At 43.8% G+C, this 7,238-nt stretch overlaps 1 non-coding gene across 1 annotated transcript; it reads right to left on the minus strand.

Moving 5' to 3' along the window:
• Positions 1–911: 911 nt before the first annotated feature.
• On the minus strand, positions 912–1,017 carry LOC146396619 (U6 spliceosomal RNA). The gene has a single exon (XR_014828604.1). It is a non-coding gene; the product is annotated as a U6 spliceosomal RNA (small nuclear RNA).
• Between the last annotated feature and the right edge of the window lie 6,221 nt (positions 1,018–7,238).

The following is a 7,238-nucleotide window of genomic DNA, read 5'->3' on the forward strand; positions in this document are numbered from 1 at the left end:
GTTTAGGGACTCAATTTTATAAGTCAGTTGAGGGAGATCAACTTATTAATTTATCTTTGCAGTGACCAGGATGCCTGTGGATATGTTATCTGGCTCAGGGACTTTCAAAAGTTTTGATCATGTCTCACAGCAAGAGGTACATTTTTTTTGGGGGGGGGGGTCTTTTTAGGGCCACGCCCACCCAGGCTAGGGGTGGAGGTTCCTAGGTTGGGGGTCAAATTGGATCTGTAGCCGCCAGCCTACGCCACAGCCACAATAACACCAGATTCCAGCTGTGTCTGCCTGCAACCTATACCACAGCTCACGGCAACGCAGATCCTTAATCCACTGAGGGAGGCAGAGGATCAAACTTGCATTCTCATGGATACTGGTCAGATTTGTTTCCACTGAGCTACGATGGGAATTCCAGAAGTACATTTTTTTTTTTTAAATAATGATTTTTATTTTTTCCATTATAGCTGGTTTACAGTGTTCTGTCAGTTTTCTGCTGTACAGCAAGTTGACCCAATCACACATACATGTATACATTTTTTTCTCACATTATCATGCTCCATCATAAGTGACTAGATATAGTGCCCAGTGCTATACAGTAGGATCTCATTGCTTACCCATTCCAAAGGCAATAGTTTGCATCTATTAACCTCAAATTCCCAGTCCATCCCACTCCCTCCTCCTCCCCTAGGCAACCACAAGTCTGTTCTCCAAGTCCATGATTTTCTTTTCTGTGGAAAGCTTCATTTGTGCCATATATTAGATTCCAGATATAAGTGATATCATACGGCATTTGTCTTTCTCGTTCTGACTTTCTTCACTTAGTATGAGAGTCTCTAGTTCCATCCATGTTGCTGCAAATGGCATTATTTTGCTCTTTTTTTATATCTGAGTAGTATTCCGTTGTGTATATATACCACAAAAATGTGGAACACTTCATGAATTTGCATGTCATCCTTGCACAGGGGCCATACTGATCTTCTCTGTATCGTTCCAATTTTAGTATATGTGCTGCACCCGAAGTACCTTTTACAAAGCAGCTCAGTATACATATCTCACACACACACACATTTGCATGCACCTCTGAAACAAACATTTCACAGAATGATGCTTAACACTGTGTAACTCACTTTCTGATGATTTTTGTTCCATTCTGTTTTACTTCATTGTTTGAAAACGCTGCCTGCGTCTGTCTAAATGTATTTCATGTTGTGCCAATTGGCCTGGAGTCGCAGCTTAAAAAGCAGTGACCTAGGACATCTCTTCTCGAAAGCAAGGAATCTTGGAAGGAAGTAAAGTTAATCAGAAAGCTGCTTGGCGTTTGAATGAGTTGAGAGTGTCGTGGTCTTTTGAGGGTGAATTCAGCAAGTCTGCCGTAGGTTTGCCTGGGTTATTTCTGCCCTGCTTTGCAGCTCACTCCTCTACTGACTGCAGTGCTAGTTTGCCAAGGGGTGATAATCACTCCCATTTACTGAGTGCTTACAGCATGCTAAGTGATGATGAGTAAAAGAAAATAAGAAAAGAGGACTAATCATATGGTAGAAATGATCTTAAGTAGACAGACATTAAGTGCGGAAAGGGAGCCTTCTGCCAAAAGGCCAGCCCAGAGACAAGGCTAATAGAAACCAAGTTGTTTTAACACATGCCGCCATCCATCAGACGTGGAAGGGGAAACATCCACCCTCGACATCGACATCGTTGTGGTCCCAGAGCACGATAGGGTTCGCACATCCTTGGGAGGAAACCGGCAAGAGGGTTTTTACTAGGAAGCACCGCTTAGGTTCTAACACAGGCGGCTCAGGACACCAACTCTCCTCAGTGTTGCTGTCAGAAGATAAGGAGGAGCAGCAGCTGTACAGACCTCAGAGGATCCCAGGTGGAATGTTGTAGGCGAGATCCTCTGGGATGAGACGAGAGAGAGCCCAGGCAGGAGAGATTTTCAGTTTTGCATTTGAGAACTCCAGGCAGGATGCAGACTGCTCATCTCCATCCGCCTCTGATTGAATCCCTGTAGATAGTCACTCACATCATTGCACACCCAGGTTGTTTCAATGGTCAGCATCAGCGTATGCAGAGCCTTGGAGCTGGAAAGGATGGATGCCCTCTCTCTCCCGATGCCTGGAGGTGGGGCAATCCAGGCAGCCTGCTGCCAAGAAGGGTTAGCGAATTGGAACCAGGAGGTCGACACCAAATACTTCATTTTTATTCACTTCAGTCAAGTAAGTAACAACTAGGTTAAGAAATAAAACATTTCCTACCTTCAGGAGGCTATTTCCTAGGCAATCCCCACCAAAGGGAACCCTATTCTGATTCCTATCAAAATCGATTAGTTTTGCTTGTTTTTCGATTGCTTATAAGTGGTCTCATACAGTATGTATTCTTGTTGCGTCTGGCTTCTCTCAACTGTGTGTGTATACGATTGATCCATATTGCTGCACAGAGTCATGGTTTGTGCTTTTTCCTTTCTGTGTAGTATTCCATTGCATGACCATGCTACAGTGTATCCATTTGATAGTTGATGGGTATCTGGGTTGTTTTGTTTGGGCTGTGGAGAAAGCTGGGAACATTTTTGTACAGGTTTTTTAGATATACAGAAACACTCATTTTTGTAGGGTATATATGTTTTGGAGTAAAATTCCTCAGCTATACGGCAAACATGTATTTGGCTTTAGTGGGAACCACCTAACAATTGTCCGAAATGATCAGTCCAGTTTATACTCACACCAGTGGTGTATAAGACCTCCACTTGCTCTACATCCTCATCAATTGCATTTTATTATTTAAGCCATTTCAGCTCAAAACTCTGCTACAGCATCATTATGTGTTACATTATATGAATTATCTCAAATCCTCATGACAAGTCCTGTTATTGTTCCCACTTTCTGAATAAAGAACCAGAGGCCTTGGGAGGTCAGGCCACTTGTTCAAGGGCGGTTGCCCAGTGTACGACAAAGGTGAGATTCAAATTGTGCCCCTAACACCCTGGTCCTATCTCTGCCGGATATCCCATGATCAACTCTGAGTATCACCAACCAGGGTCGTGTTTAGGTTGAGGTACTTTGGGGCATAGTCCCTATGTGTGATTGTTTTATTTCATTAAGTATCATCTCTGAATCTGGGCCTGCACCCTCATTCAATCTTATATTCCCTTGTAGACTGCGGTGATAGAATTTATTTTTTCATCACTCAAGGTATAAATTTAGGCAACACACACACTATATTTATTATAATAAATATATTATTAATTAATATTAATTGTAACTATTAATAATATAATTACATATTTAATATATTTTAATATATTAAATATAATTTAATAATTTTATATAATTGAATATATTAAAGTATATATTCAATATAATTATATAACATATATATTTAATATACATTTATATATTATATATGATTATATATGTGTGTGTGTGTATATATATATATCCTTGAACCAGTGACTAAAGTTTTTTTTCTCTTCAGTGGAGGAAATTTTCCCAGAGTTACTCTAGGGTGAACCCACCTCCAAGTGTTCATACCCTTGCATAGCCCTCTCCCTTGGAGTGTGAGTCGTACATGTGACTGTTTGTTTTTAACCAGTACACTACTCAAAGGAGATGGGATGTATAAGATTTTTATGCTCATCTTGAGATGCTTTGATGGCGTAACTGTGGCACTGGGGAGGCCTGTGTAACAAGGATCTGAGTGCAGCTTCTAGGGGCTGAGAGCAGCCTCCGGTCAACAGTCAGCAAGAATCCAAGGCCCTAAATCCAACAGTCTGTGAGAAACTAAAGATTGGCAGCAGTATCCATGTACACTTGGAAGCAGATCCTTCCCCAGTCCAGCCTCAGGTGAGATTGCAGCCCCAGCTCGGACACCTGACTGCCACCCTGTGAAACCTTGAACAGAGGACCCCATTAAGCCATATCTAGATTCCTGACCTGCAGGGTCTTTGAGATGCTAATACAAAAGCTTTGTCTCTGTATGGAGATATAGAATGCAATAAGGAAAACAGACTTGGTCAACCAACAGATCTTAGCCAGTTTAAGTGCTGGTAGTGGACAAGCACATCATGTCTGGATGGGAAAAAAAAAACCTCTGAGACTGAAGTCGTACAATTCCTGACCACCAGAGGAAGGCTTTTGGAGCCAAACATCCCATGACGTCTGGACTGTAATCCCAGGCTCGGGAAATCACTTTCTCCCTTGCACATTTGTTGGCTTCTAAGTGTGATCAGCATAGTCACAAAGACTCCCAAGTGGGCTATTAGTTGTGGAAACATTTCTTGAGCAAGGGCTCAGTTGGAGGAGTTTCTTAATCATGCTTGGTGGCCATGTGGATGACAACTGAATTGATGGGGCAACAAAGGTGCCTGAGCACAGGGGAGAGGTCACATGCTGTCAAAGACAGCCCTAGCACCCAGATCCTGCAGTAACCCTGCAGAACCTTTGTCCCTTAGCCAATGAGTCCAACAAGTTACCATTTGCATGTGGCATCTATTTACATAATACCATTTACACTGGTCTTTGGCACTTCAGAGGAAAAGGCAAAACAGACATTTCTTGGAGTTCTCTGGTGGCTCGGCAGGTTACGTATCCAGTATCGTTACTGAAGTAGCCTGGGTCACTGTTCTGGTGTGGGTTAGATCCCTGGCCTGGGAACGTCCATATGCCACAGGTGTGGCCCCTCACCCCCCAAAAAAGATTTGCTAAATAAATGATTTATGGAGTGAAGGAATCTATGAACAAATGAATGAATGGAGATTGATATAATTTGCTCTTCTTTGTAGGACCACACCTGTGGCATATGGAGGTTCCCAGGCTAGGGGTCCAATTGGAGCCGAAACTGCCAGCCTATGCCACAGACACAGCAACGCAGGATCCGAGCCACATCTATGACCTACACCACAGCTCACGGCAACACCAGATCCTTAACCCACTGAGCAAGGTCAGGGATTGAACCTGCATCTTCATGAATACTAGTCAGGTTCTTAACCCCCTGAGCCACAACGGGAACTCCTCAATAGAATTTTTTGAGGTAATTTTTTTATTCTGAAACTTTCTTTGGCTCCCCAGAGACCAGGAGAGAGCTTTCCTCATCCTCTGGTAATTACCATTTTAGCTCTGAGGTTTATGGTGGCTGGATTATGATTCCCTCTAGGGGACTGGTCTCTGCTCTCGGAGGGGTCAAGTTTGGTGATGCTGATGGAGAAGGTCCGAAGGCTGACACAGTAGGGAGTGACATTGGCTGGTTACAGGAACAGGAAGGAGAGCTCCGGGGCTGGAGTGGTGCCAATCCTCAGTTCAGTCTTAAATTCTTAAAATTGGCCTCGAGAATGTGACTCGCTGAAGGAATGCATTTTAGACTCAAGAGTAGTCAGGATTCCAGGACTTTTTGTGGTCTCCTGCCAGATCCCGTGTGCTGTTTTCTTTCTGGAAACAATGATGGCCATGGTGGCCCTGGGAGGGTATGTGGGTGTTGAGAGTCTAGGCACAGGGTCCATCGGTCCTGACTGTACCCATGTGGACGTCACTTATTCACGTCCAATTGAGTCCTTCCCATGTGCCTTCTTATCTAATTTACTCCTCGCAATCTTCTTTACTATAGTGAGTTGCCTTGGTTACAGAGGGGACTGTGGATATTCTGAGAGGGGAAGTCACCTAGTCTAAGAGCATACAAGTGATGTTAGAAGTGAGTGCAAATTGAGACCTATGTCAATATCTATCCCCTTTCCTCTCAAATATACCACCACCCTGAAATCACTCTGGTTCAGTGAGGTCGGCTGAATGATTCCTGGGATGGAAAAACCTGCTGCCCTTGATACATCACACCAATGCACAAAACGATCCTGGTAGATACATTCCTTTTAAGAAGAGCACAAAGCTGGAGTTCCCACTGTGGCTCTGTAGGTTAAGAACCTGACATAGTATCTGTGAGGATGTGGGTTTGATCCCTGGCCTCACTCAGTGGGTTAAGGATCTGAGTTGCTGCAACCTGCCAGATGTGACTCAGATCCAGTGTTGCTGTGGCTGTGGTATAGGCCTGCAGCTGCAGCTCCATTTAGACCTCTAGCCTGAGAACTTCCATATGCCGTGAGTGCAGCCATAAAAAGGAAAAAAAAAAAATAACAAGAAGAGCAAAGCCTATGATTTTATAATAGAGGGCTTCAAAATGCAGACACTTTGGGGAAAGTTGACCTATTGACCAACTCACACTAAGGTGTAAATGACTAATAGGAAAGATTTTCTTGAGAGCAGCTTTTGATTAAGAAGAGAGGTATGAAGAAGTAGAGAGGGGCATTTGTCCCTAAAGGCTAGCAGGGCAGGGGGAGATGGGAGGAAGGAGAGAGGAAAAGAGAGAAAGGGGAAAGAAAGGAGAAAGGGGCTTGGGAAATGGAGGGAGCCCCAGGAGAGACTCCTTGACAGTTCTGTTTATTGTGCAGAGGTGACTAAATGGAGTCTCTCTTGCAGAGATGCCAGGGGTGGTATTTGAGCAGAGAATTGAATGGTGGGAGCCCCCCCCCCCCCAAAAAAAGGCTTGAAGGAGAGTTTTCCAGGCAAATGGACCAGGAGGAAAGCCTCCGAAGCTAGACTCAGCTTGGCCAGTGTCAACCAGACTCAGTGAGGAGTAGGCGGGGAGCTGGAAAGAGTATCTTAATGGGATTTTTATAGCTTGTTGCACACTTGAACATGTACTGTGTTATCTTGTTTGACCTTGCAGCCCCATGACTTAGAGTCTAGGGTCATTCTGAAGACAGGAATCAGGGGAGCAAACTCTGGACACAGGCTGCCTGCACTCACATCCTATTAATTTGTTTTGCAAGTGACTCGATGTTTTTTTCTCTTGTTTAAAATGAGACCATTGTGGGCATTTGGGGAAGATTTAATGAGATAGTCACACAAAGTGTTCAATGTGATAGTTGGCACACAGCGCTTAATAAGTGTTACTTGTTATTTTAAAAAACATTTTTTTAAAATTAAAGTAGAGTTGATTTAAGGAGTTCCTGTTGTGGCTCACTGGCAACAAACCTGACTAGTATCATGATGACACAGGTTCGATCCCTGGCCCTGCTCAGTGGATTAGGGATCGGGCATTGCTGTGAGTGGTGGTGCAGGTTGCAGACAAAGCTTGGATCTGGTGTTGCTGTGGCTGTGGTGTAGACCTGCAGCTGTTGGTCTGATTCAACCCCTAGCCTGGGAACTTCTATATGCCACAGGTGTGGCCCTAAAATGCAAATAAATAAATAAATATAGTTG

The sequence above is a fragment of the Sus scrofa genome, chromosome 14 (assembly GCF_054392235.1).
Source record: "Sus scrofa isolate SSC_HxYL_T2T_F1_AM1 chromosome 14, Sscrofa_HxYL_maternal_Yorkshire_Landrace_v2.0, whole genome shotgun sequence".
NCBI lineage: Eukaryota > Metazoa > Chordata > Mammalia > Artiodactyla > Suidae > Sus > Sus scrofa.